The 25,036-nt window shown below is 42.0% G+C and overlaps 1 long non-coding RNA gene across 1 annotated transcript; it reads left to right on the plus strand.

The window, feature by feature from the left end:
* The first annotated feature begins 3,701 nt into the window (after positions 1 to 3,701).
* On the plus strand, positions 3,702 to 21,608 carry LOC134351909 (uncharacterized). Its single transcript, XR_010019291.1, has 3 exons — positions 3,702 to 3,830; positions 16,955 to 17,061; positions 20,189 to 21,608. It is a non-coding gene; the product is annotated as an uncharacterized LOC134351909 (long non-coding RNA).
* The last annotated feature ends 3,428 nt before the right edge of the window (positions 21,609 to 25,036 follow it).

Below are 25,036 nucleotides of genomic sequence, written 5' to 3' on the forward strand. Positions count from 1 at the left end.
TTAGCTGGATCATCCTAAAGAAAATACAATTTGGCCGACTTTGTTGATAGCACAGAATTGAAACAAAAATAAGTTAATGTTTGGGTCACTTTTGTAATTATTTGTTTCAACTGGAATTAGCTTCTCCTACCTTTCCACCAGTGTAGTGTTGTAAATTGTTTGTTACTGAAAAAGGATCTCGTGCATTCCCGGGTTATATGATACATAAACTCTTCTTGGGCTTCCAGACTGGTCCAGGTGTCAATTTTAACTGACGTTTTAATGACAGACCCCACCATCTTCATAAGGGCTGATCAGGAATGAAGATTCATCCCTGATGAAGATGGTGTTGTGTATTATCATAACATCAGTTAAAATTGACACCTGGACCCAGTTATTTGTCACTGTTGTTCAGATGTTATCATCAAGAAAGAAAGGTACTTTCCAGCTTGAATCTGAGGGCTGGAAGATAATGGAGTGATCCAACGATTTTGATATAATGGAGACTGCTGAAGGTGTTTGATCAAATTGACATTATGCAGAAGACGTTCACTCAGCCACTTACCCAACTTAGTAAACCTACAATTTAATTAATGCTTATTGTGGAAGATTGAAAAAATATTTTAATAAAGACAAATAAATAATGGGGATTTCTCTCCATCAACACAGCAACAATGTGACAAAATAATTACATCAGGAAACAAGAAAGTAAAAGTTATTGACTCCCATTGCCTGAGCTCTTATCTTAAGCCTGCAGAAAACCTTATGTGGCACTTGCCTTCAGAAAATCCAGATAAACTACTTCTACAAGTTCCCATTATCCAACCTGTTCATCATGTTCTCAAAGAAATCATATACTATCTATCCGTCAAGCACAATATCCCTATCATTAAACAATTATATTACAATTTTAAGATATGTTGTTACTATTTCCTGAATATTGAATTCCACCATTTTCCGAATGACAAACTTTAGGCTTTCAATCTCTCACCTTTCTAGAACTGAAATGGTACATTTGTCATGTGCCCAACAATTGGAATCTCCCAGAATATGAGGTATCTTGGAAGATTATAGCCAATACCACACAATTTTGGTAGCCACTTATTAAGACACAAAATCATGTTGCCCAGGGGATCTGTCAGCCTGTGGTCCTATTGTTTTTTTCTAATACTGCTTCCCCAATGAAAGTCACTTTTTAAAGTTCCTACCTCCCACTTTGCTCCTCAGTTTTATCTATTTCTGGGATGCTTCTGACCTTTCTATCATTTAGATAGATACAAAACATTAGTTCAAAGTCCCATTATTAATTTCCCATTCTTATCTTCTGAATGACCTACAGTTATCTTAATTACTCAATGCCTTTATCGATTTTTGTAAGGCACTAACTATCTTCTTTTATAATTCCTATAATCAGAATCAGAATCAGGTTTATTATCACTAGAATGTGACATGAAATTTGTTAACTTAGCAGCCGCAGTTCAATGCAATACATAATCTAGCAGAGAGAGAAAGATAAATAATAAATAAAATAAAACATAATAATAAATAAACAAGTAAATCAATTACATATATTGAATAGATTATTAAAAAATGTGCAAAAACAAAAATACTGTATATTAAAAAAGTGAGGCAGTGTCCAAAGCTTCAAAGTCCATTTAGGAATCAGATGGCAGAGGGGAAGAAGCTGTTCCTGAATCACTGAGTGTGTGCCTTCAGGCTTCTGTATCTCCTACCTGATGGTAACAGTGAGAAAAGGGCATGCCCTGGGTGCTGGAGGTCTTTAAAAATGGATGCAGCCTTTCTGAGACACCGCTCCCTAAAGATGTCCTGTGTACTTTGTAGGCTAGTGCCCAAGATGGAGTTGACTAGATTTACAACCTTCTGCAGCTTCTTTTGGTCCTGTACATTAGCCCCTCCATACCAGACAGTGATGCAGCCTGTCAGAATGCTCTCCACGGTCCAACTATAGAAGTTTCCGAGTGTATTTGTTGACATGCCAAATCGCTTGAAACTTCTAATAAAGTATAGCCGCTGTCTTGCCTTTATGTTACATCAATATGTTGGGACAAGGTTAGATCCTCAGAGATCTTGACACCCAGGAACTTGAAGCTGCTCACTCTCTCCACTTCTGATCCCTCTGATTCTTTCCACTTTATTACATTTTCTGTCCTTTCATATGCTCTAAAGATTTTCTGGGAAATCCTTCAATTTGATAACAAACTTAATTAGCCATGTTTTGGATGATACTTTTCATAGAATAGGTATGTATTTTTCAGTAGAATATATATATATCATTATACTGTACATCTCTTTAAATATCTGATGTTGTTTATTGACTGCTTTACTTTTTAATCAATTCTCCTCATAAACTTTAGCCAATTCTGCCTTCAAACTTTTGTGATTGTGTTTATTTTGGTTTATGATATCAGATTCAGATTTCAGTTTCTCACTTTTCAAGTAAAAGTCAAATTCTATTTTGTTTTCTTTAGGTGTTACCTATATATTATCCTATTAATTGTTAGTCTTAGGAATGGTATGAATTTAGCTCACTTAAAAGAAAGCAAATGATAACACATTTTATTCTCAATAATGAACAAATTATCATGCTGAAAATTTTCCTCAGAGAGGACAAAATTTGTGCCTAAAATGAATTGTGCCACATTTTTGTCTGCTACATTAATCAGTTCCATTTTCAATGAAAAATCAAATGCAATGATAAACTACGGAAATACTGGGAATTACATGACAATCACCATTTTCCTCCCGTATTCCGATAAACTCTGGACACGTGGGATGTCCTTCAATAGTATGCCCTTCATTCATAATTGTTTGTCTACAAGGACCAATAGGCCACTCATGCAGACCTTCATAGATTTCATTGCTTGAGTACATCCCTAGCTGGCACTGGGAATGGAATTCAGGTGGGATCCCTTTAAGTAAAATAGATAGCTGGCTCTCAATCTGCTCTTCTATCTTATCCACACACTCCCTTCTCATGCCCATCAATTAGATTAGATTAGATTAGACTCAACTTTATTGTCATTGTGCCGAGTACAGATACAAAGCCAATGAAATGCATTTAGCAGCTGACCAGAAATGCAAAGAATAGTGTTATTTACAAAATAACTGCGAATAAAAAAGTGCTACAGCACACAAATATAAAAGTACTGAGACAGTATAATACAGATGCAATACTGCTTAGCACTGAGATGACAGGTTCAGCAGTGTCACAGCCTCAGGGAAGAAGCTCTTCCTGTGTCTGCTGGTGTGGGAGCGGAGGCTCCTGCAGCGCCTACCGGATGGGAGGAGAGTAAAAAGTCCATGGTTAGGGTGAGATGCATCCCTGATAATGCTTTTCCCCCTGCCCAGGCAGCGTTTATGGTAGATGTTCTCAATGGTGGGCAATTGGGTGCCGATACTTGTTGACCCAAGTACTGATCTTATTGCATGTCTCTAACAATCTTGCTCCCCAGCCCATGTCTTCCACCTGTCCTAAGTAGCTGACCCTCCTCCTGGCCCCAGTGCCAATCTTCAACCCAACGTCCCTGTTCACTGACTCCTCTCACTTCTCCTCATCCCCCAATGGCTCTGTAGGTCACTGCACTGAAACCCTAGGATTCAGCTCCAATCCCAGTCTTGCCTAACTCCCTTTCATCTTGCATCATAACATAAAGCACATGGAAAAAAAATTCTGAGTGTGTTTGGTTTATTCAGTAGCTCACGGCCCTTTGGACGTCCTGTGCAAGCAAATGTCCTGTCACTACGGTCTGAAGCAAATTGTTCAAAGGCTGCTGCAGAACAACTGTTTAACGTCCCTTTGCAGGAATCAATTAACTTCAGTTTACTGGAAGGTACTGTTCTTCACATTTCTGCGAATTACCTTGGGTGTGACTGAGAAGTCCTTTATTTAGCATCTGGAAAACCAAAGCAAGTTATTGCAAAATTTTGGCCCGATTTACCAGCCATTGTAAGAATTGGGGAGGCTCTTTAGATTAAACGAAACATTTTTTCACATTAGTGCTGAAGCTCTCTGCATAATGGGAAAAATATTGTTTTAAACAGTAAATAGCTAGCTGATGGAGGAGGAGGAGGAGGAGTATTCACAGACCTTTTTTTGGGGGTGGAAAATATGCACAGTAGAGTAACCCACTTACTACTTTACTTAGCTGAGCTGCCAAAATAAGCAGCTTAATCAGAAAAAGTTGAGTCATTGAGGTTGGGTTACCACTTGTTTTAAGGTGTGATTGATATGTTCTTAATTTCACTTTGAACTTGACTAAAATGAGCAATTCCAGTTAATTATTGTTAATCTGCTGGGGGGGAGGGAGGAACTTTAGACTCAGTGGTGGAATTCCCCTCTGCCCAGTTATTGTGCATGTTTTGCTGGGTTTCTATTTGAGCTCACTTTTAAATAGAACAGGAAGAAGATATAAAACTTCAGTTGACGTTTTTAGCTGTAGATATCTTTCTTGTGTCAACGTTTCCTGTTATTATCTTGTGCTTTCTAATTTGCATTGGAACAGGATTGATCTCACAGTGTTAGTCCCCACATTGTGGATTTTTTGTGACTCAATAACCTCATTTTAAAACTTAATAATCTCGTTATTAAAATTTCTGTGGATAAATGTGCATGGTTCTGCAGAAAAACGTTCTGTAAGGTTTTGAGTGTTATATTGCCTTTCCCAGTTTATAAGATAAGCGTAATTTATTGCACTAAAATATTTTATTTTTGATATTTTATTATTATTACAACATAAAAGCTTCTCAGTCCTCTTTACTTAAGAATCCAAGAAAATAGTGTCAGCATTTAAATTTCAGTCTTTGCTTTGCTTTTCATTTATTTTGTATTATTTATCATTTCTTTCTACTGTTCCAGATTGTTCCGTGAGTGGAGCAGTGACACATCTAGTAGAGCTGCTGCTTCTCAGACCCGGAGACTTGGGTTCAATCCTGACTTTGGGCGCTGTCTGTATGAAGTTTGCGTGCTCTCCTCATGCATGCATGAGTTTTATCCCGGGTTTCTTCCCATATCCCAAAGATATTTCCTTTGGCTGCTCTGGTTCCCAACCATGGCCACGGAGCAAGTGGTGCATGCAAGCTCCATTTCAACATTTAAGAGAAGTTTGGATAGGTTCGTGGATGGCAGGTGTCTGGAGGGCTATGGTCTGGGTGCAGGTCGATAGTACTAGGCAGTTTAAATAGGGCAGCATGGTAACGTTGTGGTTAACACGACACTTTACAGTACAGGTGTCCCGGGTTCATTTTCCACTGCTGCATATAGGGAGGTTGTACGTTCTCCCCATGACTGTGTAGGTTTTCTCCGGTTGCTCCGGTCTCTTCCCACAGTCTAAAAGACCTACTGGTAGGTAGGTTAATTGGTCATTGTAAATTGTCCTATGATTAGGAAAGGGTTAAGTCAGTGGTTGCTGGGCAGCATGGCTCAAGGGGCTGGAAGGGCCTATTCCACACTGTATCTCAGTCAATCAATAAATGAATAAATACATAAATACATAATAGATAGATAAATAAATAAAACAGATGGGCCAAAAGGCCTGTTTCTGTGTTTCTTTTCTATGACTCTATGACACATTGCAAAGTCTTGCAGGTCGGTAGGTAAATTCACCAGCACAAATTTCCTTGACTGTGTAGATAAATGGTAGAATCATGGGGTAGGTGGGAGAATGAAAGGAAAGTGGGTTAATGCAGGATTAGCGTAAATGGGTGCTTGATGGTCGGTATAAACTCAGAGGGTTTAAGAATCTGTTTCTGTACTGTAGTTCTCTATGACTCCTTATAATTACACCTTTCTCAAGTCTTAATGCACAAATGTAATCCTGTACAGCTCTCTTCTGATGATTATAAATCATATCACAATTGAACAACACGAAGTTTCTTTGAAGAAATACACTTTTGGATTATCGGTTGTTATACTGGTGAGATAAGCTCTTAGAGTTGTCTTTGAACTAGAAATACAAGACAGAACTCTTTGGGTAACGTCCTCTACTATAACACTAGTAAAGTACACCAGGGCCTCGGAGTACTGAATCCAGGCAGCCTCAGTTCAGGTCTAATGTTCCTTTAGAAAGCCTCTGACTTCTATGGGTTTGGAGACAACAGGGGAGGAAGGCTGAATTCTATTAAGGAACATGATTTCAATAACCTCCAGGGTGCCAATGGCATCCACGATGTCTGATCATTGGGTTTTTGGTGCACTCCTGTCAAAGTTTTATTAAATTTTATTATTAAGTTTTATTAAATTTTATTAGCAGAGTACATTTGTGTCACCACAAACAACCCTGAGATTCATTTATTGTGGACATACTCAGTAAATCTATAGAATAATAACTATAGCAGGATAAATGAAAGATCAACCAGAAGACAACAAACTGCAAATGCAAATATAAATAAATAGCAATAAATAACAAGAAAATGAAATAACAAGATAAAGAGTCCTTAAAATGAGATCATTGGCTGCGGGGCAAGTGAGTATAGTTATCCCCTTTTGTTCAAGAGCCTGTTGGTTGAGGGGTAGTAACTGTTCTTGAACCTGATGGTGTGAGTCCTGAGGCTCTTGTACCTTCTACCTGATGGCAGCAGTGAGGAAAGGGCACGGCCTGGGTAGCAAGGATCTCTGATAATGGATGCTGCTTTCCTATGACAGCATTTCATGTAGATGTGCTCAATGGTTGGGAGGGATTTACCTGTGAGGTACTAGGAAAAATCCACTGCCTTTTGTAGGATTTTCTACTCAAAGTCATTGGTGTTTCCATACCAGGCCATGATGCAACCAGTCAACATAACCTCCAGCACACATCTATAGAAGTTTGTCAGAGTTTTTGATGACATGCTGAATCTCCACAGCCTCATCAGGAAGTAGAGGCACTGCTGTAGTTTCTTCGTAATTACATTTACATGCTGGGTCCAGGACAGGTCCTCTGAAATTGTGTCACACAGGAATTCAAAATTGCTAACCGTCTCTACCTCTGATCCTCCAATGAGGACTGGCTCATGGACCTCTGGTTTCCCTCTCTTGAGGTCTACAATCAGTTCCTTGGCCTCACTGACAATGAGTGAGAGGTCGTTGTTATAACACCACTCAGCTAAATTTTCAATCTCCCTCCTGTATGCTGATTCACCACCTTTGATACAGTCCACAACAGTCGTGTCATCAGCAAACTGGAACATGGTGTTGGAGCTGTGCCTAGCCGTACAGTCATAGGTGTAAAACAAGTAGAGCGGGGGCTAAGCACACAGCCCTATGATGCTCCTGTGCTGTTGGAGAGCGTGGAGGAGGTGCCAATCTGAACTGACTGGGATCTACAAGCGAGGAAGTCCAAGAATCCAATTGTAACCAGTTAAACAGGGAGGTATTGAGGCCAAGGTCTTGGAAATTATTGATTAGTTTTGAGGGAATGATGGTATTAAATGCTGAGCTATAATCGATAAGGAGCATCCTAGTGTATGTACCTTTGCTGCCCAGATGTTCCAGGGTTGTTGTGAGTAGCCTGTGAGATGACATCAGCTGTGGATCATCCTATCACTTCTGGCATCCATCTTTTTGTTAAGTGGACCAATGAAAAGGCAAATATAGAAGACATATGACAACAACATTTTCTGGCTGAGCAACTGCAGGATGAAAAAGGCACATCTTTGGGACAAACATACATGCTATCGTTCATACTTTACATATATGTTTTAGATATTTATTGATAGAGAAAGGTGTTTTGCACAAACTACTCCCTCATTTATGTGAGTCCAATAAGTCAGCACCTTCTTTATGAGTCTCTGTTATTTGGGAAATTTGGGTGTGAAAAGGAGTCAGGGCCAAGTTGCTCTATTAAACACTCTCAGTGGGCTTGGAAGAGTAGGAACCTATAGAGATCCATAAGACTTTCCAGACCCGACTACTTGCATCCTCTACCCACAGCCCCAGTCACTTATCTGCCCTGACCTGAGGATCATTGGCTGTGATCTGCTGATGGAAACACAAAATACTCTGCAGATGCTGGGGTCAAAGCAACACTCACAACACGCTGGAGGAACTCAGCAAGTCAGGCAGCATCCGTGGAAACGATCAGTCAACGTTTCGGGCCGGAACCCTTTGTCAGGACTGAAGAGGGAAGGGGCAGAGGCCCTATAGAGAAGGTGGAGGGAGGGTGGGAAGGAGAAGGCTGGTAGGTTCCAGGTGAAAAACCAGTAAGGGGAAAGATAAAGGGGTGGGGGAAGGGAGGCAGGGAGGAGATAGGCAGGAAAGGTGAAGAAAGAATAGGGGAAAACACAATGGGTAGTAGAAGGAGGCGGAACCTTGAGGGAAGTGATAGGCAACTGGGGGAGGGGGCAGAGTGACATAGGGGTAGAGGAAGGGAGGGGGAGGGAATTACCGGAAGTTGGAGAATTCTATGTTCATACCAAGGGGCTGGAGACTACCTAAACGGTATATGAGGTGTTGCTCCTCCAACCTGAGTTTAGCCTCATCATGGCAGTAGAGGAGGCCATGTATGGACATATCTGAATGGGAATGGGAAGCAGAGTTGAAGTGGGTGGCTACTGGGAGATCCTGTCTGTTGTGGCGGATGGAGCGGAGGTGCTGATAGAGGAGCCCCACAGCCATTGGACTGGCTCTACATTTGGTTTCTCCTGGACAGGAACAATAGCAAACAAAATACAAAATACAAAATACAAATCCTTAAGATTGGCAGGGTCCCTGTGTCCATCACATTGCCAGCTTCTTCAGCAATCTTCTGCCTTCTATACGCACCACCACCTCTCTATATAGGTCAGGATCAATGATTCTGAAATATTTATTACATAAATTTTCATAAACTAATTTAAAATATCTGAAAACTTTAAGGATCTCTAACGTCACTCCAATTTGCTTAGGTAATTCAATTTTATTTACAAAACTTTTTATAAACTGGGCCATCGTCATATATATAACTCACCTGCTTTGTGCGTGTAAAGCTAAACTTCGTGTTGAAATTATTGTTGGGGCAGCAATTTGCCAGTTATTTCATGACAATGAATGCCAAACACTCAAATTCATGTGCAGCAGTACCTGGAATATCATGGACAGTGAAGGGAAGTGAAGCTCTGATGCAGTAGGTGTGGGGCTGGAGGTTATGCCTTTTTCCCCTCATTCTCATGATGATGAACATCGAAAGGTTTTTGTCCTGAGTTGCACCATTTCAAATCTATTATTTCATTATCCTTACTATTTCCTTACTAAACTCCTGATTTGTACTTTTCAAAAGGCTTTAGCCTAGAAATTCAAGTTTGTTTAAATAAATATGCTGAGGTGGCATCACATCTGCTTGCTTCAACACTCTAAGGTGAAATGATCACACAACAAGGAGAGGAAGCAAGGACATTTGAAATATTCTGATGCACAAAGTGCATTATGTTTTTTAGCACAAAGCACATACTGACAGCACGCCATTGTTTTTAGCTGGGTTATAAAATAATTTAACCAGTATCATCTGCAAAGCATACGCGTGTAAGCAGTGCAAATAGCAATTTTTCGGGTGGTTCCATATGTTAACCACACTTTACAAATAGTGCGTGGGCCTTGAAGAAACCTGTGCTCATGTGCGGAACTCTTAAGATGACCGTGGTCAATTGCAACTACTGCTCGTAGGCTGCTCGAGGTGAACTGTTGTGGAAGAGTTCTGAGGCTGATAGCAGATAGGAGCCCAGCCTCTCGAGCAATGATTTGAACCACATGAGGCTAATCTCTGCCCACAAATGAAAAAGAGAAAGGGCTTCATTTTGGAAAGGAAATCAGAGAGCCAGTCCATCAGTACACCTACACCGAGCCTATTGATGCCTTCTGTAACAGACACCTAACCTGGTAAGATGTATGCCTTTGATTACGCACAAGAGGCCCTGATTTCTTCTGTCAGGATATGTTTTCTTGTTTGTGGCTTTCACCATTTCTATGTAACCTATCTGTGGTCCAATGTGGAAGCAACCGCAGCAAAAATATGTTGTATTATTACTGATGTGCTCAGCGTCTTTTGTGCAGAATTCGAAGTTAAAAGTAATTTTTATTATCAAAGTACATATACGTCACCATGTACAACAATGAGATTGATTTTCTTGTGGGTATACTCAATAAATCTATAGAATAATAACCACAACAGAATCAATGAATGACCACCTAACCAGGGCATTCATCTAGAGTGCAGAGAACAACAAACTGTGCAAATGCAAAACAGAGAAACTATAATAATAATAAATAAATAAACAATAAAGGGTCTTTGAAAGTGAGTCCATTGGTTGTGGGAACATTTCAATGAATGAATAGGTGAAGTTATCCCCTTTGGTTCAAGGCGGTTGAGGGGTAGTAGCTGCTCATGAACTTGGTGCAAGTCCTGAGGCTCTTGTACCTTCTTCCTGATGGCAGCAGTGAAAACAGAGCATGTACTGGGTTGGGTCACTGATGATGGAGAACTTCATGTACATCCTCCAAGAGGACCACACCTTGCCATGGTTTGGAGGCTAGTGTACCTCAATGACCCAGAGAGCTATGTTGGCTGGAGTCAGGGTTTTATGCTTTAACTCTTGGTAGGGTCACCCATGCCAAACAGGTCAAAGGGCAGAGGCCAGACTAAGACTGGTTCATCGGTCCTCCAGGTTGGGTGGTTCAGCTCAGGGTGAATAATCCTGATTGGTGAAACAAAATTATTATAGAAACAGCAATGAAGAAACCCTCTATATCTGAATGCGACAGTATTCCAGAGTCTCCACCTGGGACTTGCATGACTGACAGTAGTGAAAACCAAGCTACCAACACAATGAAGGAAGCCCTGAACACTGCCAGGGATGGAGGGTCTTCATTGCTGCCCTAAACGCCAGTGGCATAGTGGGCAGTAAGTAAGTACATTACATACGTGGGAGCATGATATCCATTGCCATGGTGTGGGGTACACAGGCTATGTATTGCTGATTAGGTTCAGCAACTTAATCCTGTAACACATTAGAAACATACACGCTTAATTAAATTTCTAGGCCAATGTTACTAAAGCTGAATTAGCTATAGAGTTAAGATTATTGGGTAATTTCTTAGTCAATCAGACGGTGATTACATGGCTCTTAATCAGTGAGCCCGCCTTTATACACAGTTTATTTATAATCTTCATCCAGTCACTAAATTTCTTCTGAAATTTACTTATTTTATTAAGAGAATCTTAGGTGTCCCACCTCAATTTCAACTAATGGTGTGCTGTCAATAAATACTTTAAAAGACATTTGTATGCCTACATGGATAGGAGGAGGTTTAGAGGAAAATGGGCAAAACATGAGCAAATGGGACAACCTTGGTGGGCACCATGGTTTGCAAAGATGAGTTTGATCAAAGGACCTTTGGTCTTGCTGTAGTAGCCCCTCCTCTTGCTCCCCTTTCCTCTCTTCCCACCAACCCTCTCTGCTTTTCTTAGGGATTGCTCTTTAAGTGTCTCCCTTGTCCATTCGTCCTTCCCTATTGATCTTCTTCCTGACACTTATCCCTGCGAGCAGGGCAAGTGCTACACCAGCCCCTACGCCTCATTTCTCACCACTATTCAAGGCCTCAAACAGCCCTCCCAGGTGAGGCGACATTTCACTTGTAAGTCTGTTGTGGTCATCTATTGTAATCGGTGCTCCCTGTCAGGCCCCCTCTATATCAGTGAGACCTGACGCAGATTGGGGAACGACTTTGTCGAGCCGCTTTGCTCTGTCCACTGCAAAAGTTAGTATCTCCTACTGGCTATCCATTTCAATTCAACTTCACATTCCCATTCTGACAGGTCTTGTCCATGACCAAGATAAGGCCAAACTCATACTGGAGGAGCAACACCTCTTACTACATTTGAGTAGCCTCCAAATTGATGGCCTGAAAATTGATTTCTCTAACTTCCACCAATTTCTACCCCCTTCCTCCCATTTTTATACATTGCTCATCCTTGTTACCCTCTCAGCACTTCTCTTCTCCTCACCTGTCTATCACATCGCTCTTGTTCCTCTCCTCCCTTTCTCACATGGTCCACTGTCCTCTCCTATTAGACCCCTTGTTCTACAGCTCCTTAACTCGTCCACCTATCCCCTCCTAGCTTCTTACTTCTTCCCCCCCTCCCCCACCTACCTGCCTTCCCACTCACATGGTCCCACCTCAGCTTGTACCCTTTCCCTCCCCCCACCTTCCTGTTGAAAGATCAACTGTTTATTCTCTCTCCATAGGTGCTGACTGACTTCCTGCACTCCTCCAGCATCTTGTGACATTGCTCAAAATTTCCAGCATCAGCAGAATCTCTTGTATTTATGTCTTACACTGTGACTCTGGATTACAATACACAGAGATCTTAATGATTGTCAGTGTATTTCAGATCTCCTTGCTTTCTCTCCACATGCTTCTGCTTACTGTAAACTCCTTTTGGGATTTTCCTGTAAATTCCAGTTAATCTCTAATAGCAAAAGCCTTTCTTTATTTCACCCAGCTCTCTAACACGAACTGATAGCTCTCAATGCTCCTCTGCACATTGACAACCAAAGCCTGCACACCTCCAGTAACAGGAGTTCCTCCGTGCATGACTTTCACCACAGCAAGCGCATGATCTGCAGACTAATTGCTTAAACCTTATCATCATGGCAACACAAACCTTGATGTTAATGTATAAGTAGGACCTCCAAAAAAATGTTTTTGTTGTCTGCCAATACCAAATTACCAAATAGGTGAATACTATATTTCTCCTAATGATTTAAAGACATAGGGTTATATCAAGGGTTGCCAATCTTTTTCATGCCATGGACCAATCCCATTAAGCAAAGGGTCTGTGGGTCCCAGGTTGGGGACTCCTGGTTTATATCAAAGTGAATATCCATTTCTGAAAAAGCCTACACAATACAAGGGATTTACAGGGTAAATGCGGAGTTAATATTTTCTAGGCTGGGGTTTGTAGAACCTCTCTGCCACAAATAAAGGGATTAGTCATTCAGGATGGAGGTAATGAATCTTTGGAACTCTATACATGGGCAGCAGCCTACATAGTCAAGGGGGCTGCAGATACTCAGTCACGTAGTATCTTCAAGATAGAGCTTGATGGATTATTAGATATTAAAGGAGCCCATAGATATGCCTGAGAGTGGCTGAGTGACCTAGTCCTGTTTCGATTTCTTATGTATTTGTGTTTTATATTGTTAAGAAACTTCTCCTTTCTAGTTGAAAATTTTTGCATGTCTTTCAGATGTAACTTTAAAAGCTAGGAAAAGATTGTATATACTTAGGTGGGATGTGCAGAGGCAAATAATGATTAAAGATAATTTATGTATTCTAGCTCTGAGGCAAAGCAAAATCCATCAACATTTTCCATGAGACTTCAGCAGATGCATATTTTCATTCTTGTATCATAATATACCATCAAGCTGAAAAAATTACTTACAGTATTTGTGAATTGACTTGCACAGTGGCACTGTATCAGAGTGGTTAAGTGGCCAGATTAGTATATCCAAGAATAAACCATTGATTCTGGTGAAACCCACTCTGGCAGTGAGGGAAATTACACAAATCTGGAATAATGGAGTTGTTGTAAAAAATACCTCTGTTTCACTTATAGTCGGGGAATGAAATCTTCAGTCCTTATTAGGTCTGAGCAATGTGTGACTTCAGAAAAACCAATATGGTTAACTCTTAACTAGTCTCTCAATAAATGACAAACCTGCCAGGAATGAGATCCTATGAATGAGTTCATGTTAAAACTAAAACTCTGCACTTCGGAAGACTTTGCAGCTAAAGTACTTTTTGAAATTTTGCAATACTGTCTGAGTAACACAAGGCAAAAGTATCTTTAAATTCTCTTGAAATTCAATTTTCAGACTATGGCATCAGTGAATCTGTAGCTTTCTTTTGCTAGTAAAGAAGCTATTATTATTATCAGGGCTCTTCAGTCAGTTACATTCTGTTCCTCTTTGATTGTTAGTACCCACAGTCTGGTAATTCTTAAAGTTCTGGAATGTCTACTGTCACAGATACATAAATATACAGCTCAAAAACAGGACTTTCAGCCCAAGCTGTCCATGCTAACCAAGGTGCCTTCTGCAGTAATCCTACCTTTCCTATTCATGTACCAATTTAAATGCACTGTGCAGTGTTTTAAACATTGTGATTTTACCCATCTCTACCACCTCCTTTGGCAGCTTGTTCCATATTCTTACCAATGTCTGTATGAAAACTTGCCCCTTGGATCCTCTTTAAATCTTTCCCCTCTTCTTCCTTCTAGTTTTAGACTCCCCTGACTTGGGACAAAAACTGTGATAATCTACCCTATCTATGCCCCTCGTAACATTATAGATCCCTATCATCCCTTAACCTCCTTTTCTCCAGGAGCAGGAACAGACCAGGAAACATTCTACGAATATTTTTGCATGCTCTTTGACTTCATTCTACAATAGAGATCAGAACTGAACACAATATTCCAAGAGTGGCCAACCCAATAATTTGAACAATAGTAAGACAGCATCCCAATTCCTACCCACAATGCCTTGGCCAATGGAAACAAGCATACCATATGCATTCTTCACCACTCTAGCCACATGAGTCACCACTTCCAGGGAACTATGTTCTTGTACTCCGAAGTCTCATTGTTCAACAACATTCCCCAGTGCTCTGCCATCCGTTCTGTATATCCTGGTCTGGTTTAACTTACTAACATGCATCCCTTCTCACTTAACTGTGTTAAATTCCATTGGCCATTTCATTTCCCACTTTCCCAATTGATCTAGATGCTGCTGTAACCTTAGACAAACCTTCTTCACTGTCCGCTATACCACTTATTTTAGCAGCATCTGCCAGTTTTGTAATCGTGCCGGCTTTATTCTCTATCAAATCATGAAGGTATAATATACTACATGGCTACCAATAAAGAGCCCAGCATTAATCACTGTAGCTCACCACTGATTGGTTACAGATCATCAGTCTGAAAACATTGGTTACAGATCATCAGTCTGAAAACACTCCTCCACTGCCACCCATTGTCTCCTGCCACCAAGCTAATTTTGTGTCTAATTTGCTAACATATCCTGAATCCCAAGTGCTTTATCTTTCCAGACCAGTCTACTGTCTCCAAAGCCTTGCTCTAGTCCATATAAACAATATCTACTTCCTGGCCTTTGTCATTTCTCTTAGTCACATACTCAAAACACTCAATCAAATTTGTGAGACATGATCTCCAGTCAATCAAATTTGTGAGATATGATTTTTCACAAGCAATGCCGGACTGTCCCTACTCAGTGCTTGATACTGCAAAGAAGGAAGCCATTCAGTACAGTGTTGTGTCCTATTTCTCCCATATATCAAAACCCTGCAAATTGATACATTTTTCTTTTCCTTTTCAATCTCTGTAAGTGCACTTACTTGAGTTTCTGCATTGGTGACATTCCTTAGATGCCTGACTGTCAGTTATTAGAGTAATAGCTGTTAAGTATATGATCCTGGTACAATATGATGGTACAGTAATTTGCTGAGTCCCATCTTGGCATCATGTGGCAGATTTTGTTGGCATTACAGAACTTTTCAGCTCTAAAATTAGTCTTAAGTGTGTAAAGAACTTATTTCAAGTTACAAACCTATGGAATTCTGTACTTAACACATTTAGCTGACACGTTGGTCCAAGGCCTCCTCTTTTGCCAAAATGAGGCCACCATCAGGGTAGAGGAACAACACCTTATATTCCATTTGGGTAGCCTCCTGATAGCATGAAAATCAATTTCTCCTTTTGGTAAAAAAATTCCGTCCCCCTCCCCTCTTCTTCTATTCTTCAATCTGGCCTCTTACCTCTTCTCACCTGCCTATCACCTCCATCTGGGCCCCCTCCTCCTTCACTTTCTCTTATTGTCTGCTCTCCTCTCCTATCAGATTCCTTCTTCTCCAGCCTTTTATCTTTCCTACCTGGCTTCACCTATCACCTTCTAGCTATCCTCCTTCCCCACCCACTCCCCCACCTTTTTATTCTGGTGTCTTCCTCCTTCCTTCCCGGTCCTGAAGAAGAGCTTCAGCCCAAAATTTTGACTGTTTATTAATTTCCATGGATGCTGCCTGGCCTACTGAGTTCCTTCAGTATTTTGTATATGTCGCTTTAACTGCATAATGATTGTGGTGTGCCTGATGATGCCAATAACTTGTAATAAATACTTCTCAGCATTCAATAAGATCAGCAAGACTTGTCTCTCTGTAGAACCGAATTTAGTAGAGGCCACTATTTACAAATTCACCAAGCAAGAATCATGTAAGTCCTTAATAACAGATATAAATATCCTATACTCAAGATGTATAGATGTTTAAAGTGTTCACTGCTGTAAAATAAAAGCAGTCATAGTGTGTGTATGTGACACCTTCTGAGCTACTCACCTTTTTATGTTAACATTTAAGAAAGTGAGTAAGTTAAAAAGGAAGTTGTGAGTGGCTTCCTGCCCTCTCCCCACCCCGCCAAATTTGGATTCAGTTTGTACAAGCTATTTCCTATCAGATATCATAGTTAAAATAGTCCAGATTAGATTGGCTGGAAACTCGTCAAACAATGCAGCTTCCTTTTACATTTTATAAAATATAAGGGTATATTCTGGAGTTAGGGTATATAGCAAATATTAACTTCACCAGCAACCAATCTTTAGACATGAACGTTGATTGTAGGTTGAATTTAAGATGCAGCCCTGAACAACAGTTTTCTTGGAGCTGTGAACTGGAGTTGATTGTAAACCAGACAATGCCAGTTAACGTTCATTTTGGGTGTCTGGAGTGTGTGGGTGCATAGAAGGAGGCGTGTGAAAACCATATGTAACACAAAGGAAGCATGGTAGATATATTGTAACTATAGAAATTGTCCTGCTGTTACCTTTGATTTTTAGCATAAAACAATGTATTGAGTCGGGGAGCCTCTTCATCCTCGAGTGTCTCAACATGATGCCTACTGCTCATTTTTGTTGAATAAAACACTTCTATATCCACCAGCTTCAGTGTCTCTCTGATGACTTTGTTCATGATACAACAATTGGGGGCTCATCCGGGATACATTTGTGACCCCATCACATGACCAGCGATCTCAGCAGTCTAAGTGGGTGAGTATTTTTAAAATTAGCACTCACATTTGGTTCTGTTCAGGTTGGTGACTACAGGATCACGAAGTATTCTGAACTCGGCGAAGAGCTGAACTGGTAGAAATAGAAGTAGTGAGGTATATGTGCATGTGTGTTTACGTAAAAGACCAAACATTTTTGTGTTAATTTGGTGAAACAGGGCCACCAGTTGTGATGGGTGGTTACTGACCATTTAGGATGCCGGTAGGGTTCATATATACTTGTTCAGGGAAACTAAAGCAGCAGAAACAAGAGATATTCTGAAGATACTGGAAACCCAAAGCAACACATACAAAATGCTGGAGCAATTCAGCAGGTCAAGCAGCATCTGTGGAAAAGAGCAAACAGTCGAAGCTTTGGGCTGAGACCATTCTTCAGGACTGGGAAGGAATGGGAGAATTCGGAGTAAGAAGGTGGGTGAGAGGTGAAAGAAATACAAGGCGGCTGGTGATAGGTGACTCTGTGAGCGAGAGAGGGGGTGAAGTAAAGAGCTGGAAGTTAATTGGTGAGGAAATAGAAACAGGAACTGAAGCCTAAGGGAGCTATGAGGTTGATGCCCGTGAATGGGAGATCTCCAGAGTCAATAAGGTTGGTGATGGTGTAGGAGACAATGGCCTGATGCTCCTTAGTGGGGTTCTGTTCAAGGGATAAGTAAGTGGAGGTGTCTGAGAGTTGCCTCTTGGCCTCAGCAAGGTAGCGGTCAGTCCACCAGATTACTAAAGCACCCCCGTTACCTACGGCTTTGATCGTGCAGTTGGGATTTTTGTGGAGAAAATCAAGAGCAGCGTGTTCAGAGGGTGTGATGTTAGAATTGGGGAGAAGAGTGTTAAAGTGGAGACAGTTGAATCCATTCGGGATCACTGAAACCAGTGTAAGTGTCACTGGTATGGAGGTGTCCAGATTCGCTGAGAAACTTGAAAGCAGATCTGGAAGCCATGTGGCACAAGATGGCAGCGAAGTCAGGTCCCCAGGAAGGATACGTGGCTGTGGTGGCAGGTCTGGGTGAGCACATGGTCAAAGAGTCGGAGAGCAGCAGAGATCACAGAGGGGGGACAGTGAGAGAGGGTTTCACTGAACTCAGCTATGCCTGCCATTTTTTATCAGCTCCGTAGTACAGTCCATGTTCTAAACCTTCATCTATATTGGCCTCCAACTCTTCCTATGCTACATCAATGACTGTATTGGTGCTGCTTCCTGCATCCATGCTAGGTTTGTCTATTTCATCAAATTTGTCTCTAACTTCCACCCTGTCTTCAATTTTACTTGATCCATTTTCAGCAACTTGATCTCTCTCTTTTCTTGATCACTTTCTTGATCTCTCTCTTCATCTCTGGAGACAAGTCAATCGACTGATATTTTTTATAAACTTACTGACTCTCACAGCCTGTCACTTGTATGAATGCCATCCCCTTCTCTCAGTTCCTCCACCTCCGCCGCATCTGCCCTCAGGATGAGGCTTTTCATTCCAGATCATCTGAGCGTCCCGTCTTTTCAAAGAAAGGGGCTTCCACCATCAATTCTGTCCTCAACTGCATCTCTTCCATTTGCACAGATGTCCTCTCACCCCAGCCTCTTCCTCACTACACCAAGGATAGGGTTCCTCTTGTCCTCACCTACCACCCCACTATCCTCTGCATCCAGCACATAATTCTCCGTAATTTCCACCATCTCCAATGGGATCCCACCACCAAGTACATCTTTCTCCCTCCACTTTCCACTTTCCACGGGGATCGCTCCCTACGCAGCTCCCTTGTCCAATCATCCCTCCCCACTGATCTCCCTCCTAGCATTTATCCTTGCAAGTGGAACAAGCGCTACACCTCCTCCCTCAGTACCATTCAGGGCCTCAAACTGTGACGGTACTCAACCTACGAGTCTGTTGGGGTCATCGACTCTAGCTGGTGCTCTCGATGTGGCTTCCTGTATATCGGTGTACCTCCCCTACGTGACTTAGATCGGGATATCGCTTTGCCGAGCAACCTTTGCTCTGTCCAACACAAAATGCAGGATTTCCCATTGACCGCCCATTTTAATTCCATTTCCCATTCCTATTCTGACATGTTAATCCACGGCCTCCTCTATTGTCGGGATGAAGCCACTCTCCGGTTGCAGGAGCAACACCTTATATTCTGTCTGCGTAGCCTCCAACATGATGGTCAGACAAATGGCTGAGGGCTACCTCTGTTGCCAGTGGTGGTTATCCACAGATGTACACAAGAGGTTTATTAGGGGGCCAGCAATGTGAAATGTTAGTGGACATGGGGTCATCAGTATCAGTAACTGATCTACCCTTGCCCAAGAATGGAGAGGCAATTTACATTACCGGTGCAGGAGGTGAAACAACGAGGGCAGAGAGAAGTCAGCCCCAGGTTCTTGAGACTGAGGGAGTTCAGCTTCCTGTAGATTTTTGGGTGAACCCAAACAAAGAAGGTACCATCCTGGGGATAGACACACTGAGCAAGGCAAGTGCTATCATAGTCTCATGAAAAGGAGTAATAACAAGGACAAGACAGGAACAGTGAACATGTGTGATCCACAAATCAGCTAACATGGCCCTCAGAGAGACAGCAGCCCCAAGCAGGGAGGAGAGAGATGGTGATGTGTGGGAGTCATGTCAAGGGTTGGAGCCAAGCACAGTCAGGAGCTGTTAGAAGTAGTTCAGCTGCCTGAGGAGGTAGCAGTGAATGAAGTAAAGGCTCACCAGCAAGGGGATAGTAAAGAGCAGAACGGGAACGAGTGGGCAGACATCAGTGTGAGGAGGGCAGCAGAAGAATAAGAAGCAACAGAAATTATAAGTGTACAGGAAGAAAGTACAACTTCCAATTTAGTAAGATTTCATGGAGATATGAAGGACCACTGTAACCAGTGTAACATGTTGAAGGATCGAGCAGGGCAGCCGTGACATATTGCGGATCAGAGAGAGAAGCTAGTGACCAAGTCATGGTGAGCGAGTTGCCCGAAACGACAGGTATGCTTCTGGATGGATAGGACTGCAGATGGTACTTTTGACAGCTGACACTTGTGTTTGTGTGCAGATTCAGCAATGTATCCACTGGAAACACTGGACTCAGATTAAAGCATTTGACTCACCTTCTTGTCACCCACACAGACAGAGCGAGAGATGGCATGTGCCCAGTAAAAATGTTATTGCAGAGAGCCTAAGTGATGAACACCAGCCGGCTGCATCAGACCTGACCACACCCGATGGAAACAGAGTCACAACAAACGTGAAGGCAGAGGACACCCAGAAAACGTGACTGCAGGCCATGAACAGCATGTTAAAGTGTGACAGTAACTGTACTCTGTAACGAAGGTGGCTGGCTGAAGGCAGATGATTAGTTGTATAGCTCAGTATAGAAAAATATTCGGGGAAAATAGATGGGAAGGGGTTCAAGTTACAGGAGAGACATCAGGTTCCACAATTTCAATGGCGTGGCAGACTGAGAAAGGAAATAAGTTTCACACAGTGTCTGAAGGCTGAACCACAACCTGAATGGGGAGTGAGTACAAATAAGCTGGGACCTTACAGTGGTTGAACCAGTGATTAAAAGGACAGTCTGGAATGGGGTACCACTGGGGTGAGGTCTTTGCAGGCATTCAAATAGAGACCACCCAAACCCTGCCTGTACATTGATGAGAGGGCCTGCGAGCCTGATACATAGCCTTACAAGTGCCACTGACCAGAGAGTAACCACTGGTAGCCACTGCAGAGTTCTAGCTATCAGAGAATGAAGGGCTGAAGATAAAGAATGTGATCAAACTGCAATTGGCCAGCAGGGAAGCAGGCAACAGGCATATGAATGATGAAGCTGCATTTTAAAGACTGTTGGTCAAATTTCTGGAACATTCTTTGCTTACAGTCTTGTAGAGTATTGTACTCTATCATCCATTAGCATGTCTTGTAGAGTATTGTACTCTATCATCCATTGTGATGCACATAGGGATATGATAGGTAATCGGGGAAGGGGTTCTGAAGTACAGAGTGTTTTGCTGCCTTATTTGAATAGATCTTCCTTACAGTTTGGCCTTTCCTGGAACAAATTTATTTTTGTCCAGGAGGGCCAAGAGGAAGGGCTATTAGGGCATGTTAGGGTATATAGCAAATATTAATTTCACCAGCAACCAACTTTCAGACATGAATGTAGATTGTAGATTGAATTTAAAATGCAGCCCTGAACAAATAGTTTCCTGGAGATGTGGGCTGGAGTTGATTGCAAACCAGACAATATTGATTAATATTCATTTTGGGTGTCTGGAGTGTGGGTGTGAAGAATTAGGTGTGCGAAAACTGTATGTAATTCTAAGGAAGCATTGTAGATACTTTGTAACTATATGTAATGCCCTGATTAAAATTTCTACTGCTATGCTGTAGGTGTTTCATTTTAGCAGATTTCTACAAAAGCAGTGTGTCCTGCTGGCAGAATGTTTTGGTTTCAGCTAAAGAAAAGGAGCCCTGCTATTCAACTTAGGAACATTGTGTCAACCAATCAGAATTTGGAGAAGATTCTAGAGACCGCGGGGTGGAGAGAGATTAGTGATGCACAGTAGTCTGTTTGGGGTCTTCTTGCAGGAGTTGTGGAGCGGGACAAAAGGGAAGATGCTGCAGAATGTTGTGGGAAAGAGAGTCCCCTTTGCAAGAAGTGCTTTGTGCAGATCAATGGCTCCAAGGAGGAGCATCAATACTACTGAGAGTAAGCCAGTTTGTTCAAGATGGACTTCGAAGGAAGTTCGGACTATGGCGTGTGCTTTCATGCAGACCATGGGTGTCAAACCATCTGTAACGGTTATACCTGGAGTTGGAAGAGACGAGCTCCAATGTTTATGTGCACATTTAGACTGGTTTAACTGTAATGGGCCCTTATATCCTTTTCTTTTCATTCTTTTGATAAAGCTGAAATTGGTAAATATGCTTTCTTTATAATTTTATTCCTATGTACAATCTGTTATTTCTTGCTGACTGATAATTGTGTATGGGCAGTACTTACACAGCATTCACTCAAATCGCGGTTTCTTTTATTGGAACGTCGTGGCATTCCTGTTCGGCTGAATCCCAAATAATAACGATAATAGACATATATTGTTTATGAAAGGTGGCCTTCTCACTGCTGAGTCACATGGCTGTTGGCAGAGTTAGCTAACGAGCCGACGTTGTATACGAACCCAGAGAGATGGTTACGTTTGTGGGGACCATCGTCTTGGGATTTCTCGGATGCTGTGTGACTGTTTTAGAATTGATTAAATGGTTTGTGTGTTCAAATTAGTGTCAGGGAAAGTGATTAAGGTACTTTATTAAGGATACTGCAGGGATTAAGGTGTGGTGTGATTCAAAGACATTATCCACAAATAATGCTTGTGTTCTGAGTGGGGTGGATAATCCAAGCCCTGATGAACTGCTACTCAGAGTGCTGAGTTCTGCAAAAGTTTTGGGAAATGTTATGCTGATTGAACGGTGTTTTAACCAATCAGCTGGCAAGGATGTCATGATAGTTCAGACTAGTAGTGACCTAACTGAAGTTGCGCTGCCCGAAACATTAGGAGAACTTGAAGATGTGGGACCATGGGCAGTCCATATTTTTAGAAAAGGGAGGAAGGAAGCTGAGGGTAAAGACTTTAAAGACAAGTTATTCTCATTTCTGCGAAGTGAAGGAAAGAAGTTGTCTGATGTGAAATCAACCCTTAGCGGTTGATTTAAATTCCGAGCTGGTTTCGGCTATTACATCACTGGTTGATAATTGCCATAGTGTACCTGCGGAGAGCCAAAGTTAACATAGGCTGAGAGTGTTCTCTGGAGTCAAGCCCATAGCCAATGAGGAAGAAGAATATGAGGCTTGGGCTGAACAGACATCTCAGTTATTGGGTGAATGGCAGTGCTCAAATAATATGAATAGGCAGCAACTGGTAGAGAGTTTAAAGGGTCTAGTAGCTGATATGGTGAGGTTCCTAAAAGGCAGAAAACCCATCAGCCACATCAGCTAATTACTTGCAAGCTTTGGAAGATGCTTTTAGCATTGTTGCATGCAGCTGATCTTAGGATAAAGTTTAGGTACACATTGCAGGAGGAAGGAGAGAAGTTGTCCGCCTACCTTTTCAGGTTGGAGAAACTGCTGCACTGTTAGTGCCACAAAAGGGGCATTCAACTCTCTGAGAGAAATTGCTTGAGGATGGAGCAAGTTGTGAAGGATGCGCTGTCATGTGACGTGATTGTTCTATGTATTTGAATGAAATGCAAGATGCGCCCTCTGAGTTACTCAGAGAAGTTAGAGACAAGGAAAACAAGATTGAGAAGCAGAATATTTGCAAAAGCTGAGTAGTGTCTTCAGTGGCAGCTGTGGTTGCTAAAGTGTCCCCTGATGCACAGACTTAGAGCTTTTGAGGAATGAGATGGGAAACCTTTGAACTGAGCTGATTCGATGGATGTCTGCTAAAGTTTCAGTGAAATGTGACACGCTTGTTGGGAAACGTGACCCACCTGACGTGGAGGAATGCTGCTGAGAAGGTTCTGTTGACTAGAGAGGCGATGGATACTTTCTGTTACAACTGTGGAGAAGATGGACATTTTAAGTGAGACTGTGAGGGGCAGGAAAATCTCCAAAAATTAAGTCAGCCGTTAATTAATCAGAGAAGAAGGGACGCAAAACTACAGAGGGACTCAGTAAAGGAATGGGCTGTCATCTTGGCGAGGATATGTTCCAATCAGTATATCAAGGGAAATATTGAAGTGCAAAATACTATTCCAGAAAGTTTAGTGGGACCACCCTCTGGTGTATCCAAATGGACTGAAGGTGTTTACGTGAGAGCCATGCTTGAGACAGGTTCTCAAGTCACTTTCTTTTATAGATCCTTTTACAACCAGTATTTGACGCATTTACCATTGATGCCACTCAGTGTCCTTGACATTTGTGGGCTTGGTACTGATGAGTACCTGTACAATGGTTGCTAGTCATTGAAACTGGAGTTTACGGACCAAATGTCAGAATAACTGAAACTACTGACACACCAATGTTGGTCTTCCCGAATCCAGTCAAAAAGGGTGAAGCTTCCATTCTTGCAGTAACAAATACTTTCATTCTGAGAAGGCTCATGGGAGCATGCAAGGAGAGAAATGGACAGAACATTTTGAAAACCTTATTCATTCACCCTGTGTTCAGAGCTGCTTTTGAGAAGGTGTAAGTTCCTCCTAAGCAGGATGATGAACAGAAACGAGGAGCTGTGTGCTAAACTCAGTCTAAACCTGTCATGTTACTTCCGGGAGGAGTAGCCAGAATGACAGGAATCCCCAAATTTGCCAGAATGCCCAAAGCCTTGGCCATCCAGGTGGATGCTCCTGATGATCAGGAAGAGGAGTCACACTTACCTGCAGGAGTACTGGTAAGACATGAACTGCAGAAATCTTTGGCTGTGTATGCAAAGAGGATAACAGTGATTAGCAGGAACACCTCAGGAAGAGATATTACCCTCAGACATGGGATGCCATTTGTCCCTCTTTTTCCTGTGATGGCAGTGTCTAGTTTTCTGGGAGAAATGGAAGAGAAAGAGTTTCCTGGATCGAGAAAGTTGACATCAAGGTCATTCAACTTTTGTGACTTACTGATACCCAAGGGATGGAAAAGGCGATCAACAGAAGGCGTTGGAACGTGGAGATATCTTTTCTACCGATGAGTTTGATGTTAGTTACTCCAGGAGTACTTGCCACACTATTATAGTAACCAAGGTCACCCCTTTCTGAGTGAGGTCTCACTGTTTAGCATCAGTGGAGGCTGAAGATGTTCAGAAGCACCTGCTGAAGCTGAAGGAAGCTGAGTTCAGTCATGGGGTAGGGGCCCTGAGCTGCTGGAAGGTATGAGTGATGGACAGGGCGAGACATCCTCTAGTAGACAGGGAAGGTCACAAGGAGTGGCTGAAGCTGGAGTAGCTGAAGATGAGACAAGGAGATCTCAGAGGGTTAGAAAACCCATAG

This window comes from Mobula hypostoma, chromosome 9, assembly GCF_963921235.1.
Source record: "Mobula hypostoma chromosome 9, sMobHyp1.1, whole genome shotgun sequence".
NCBI lineage: Eukaryota > Metazoa > Chordata > Chondrichthyes > Myliobatiformes > Myliobatidae > Mobula > Mobula hypostoma.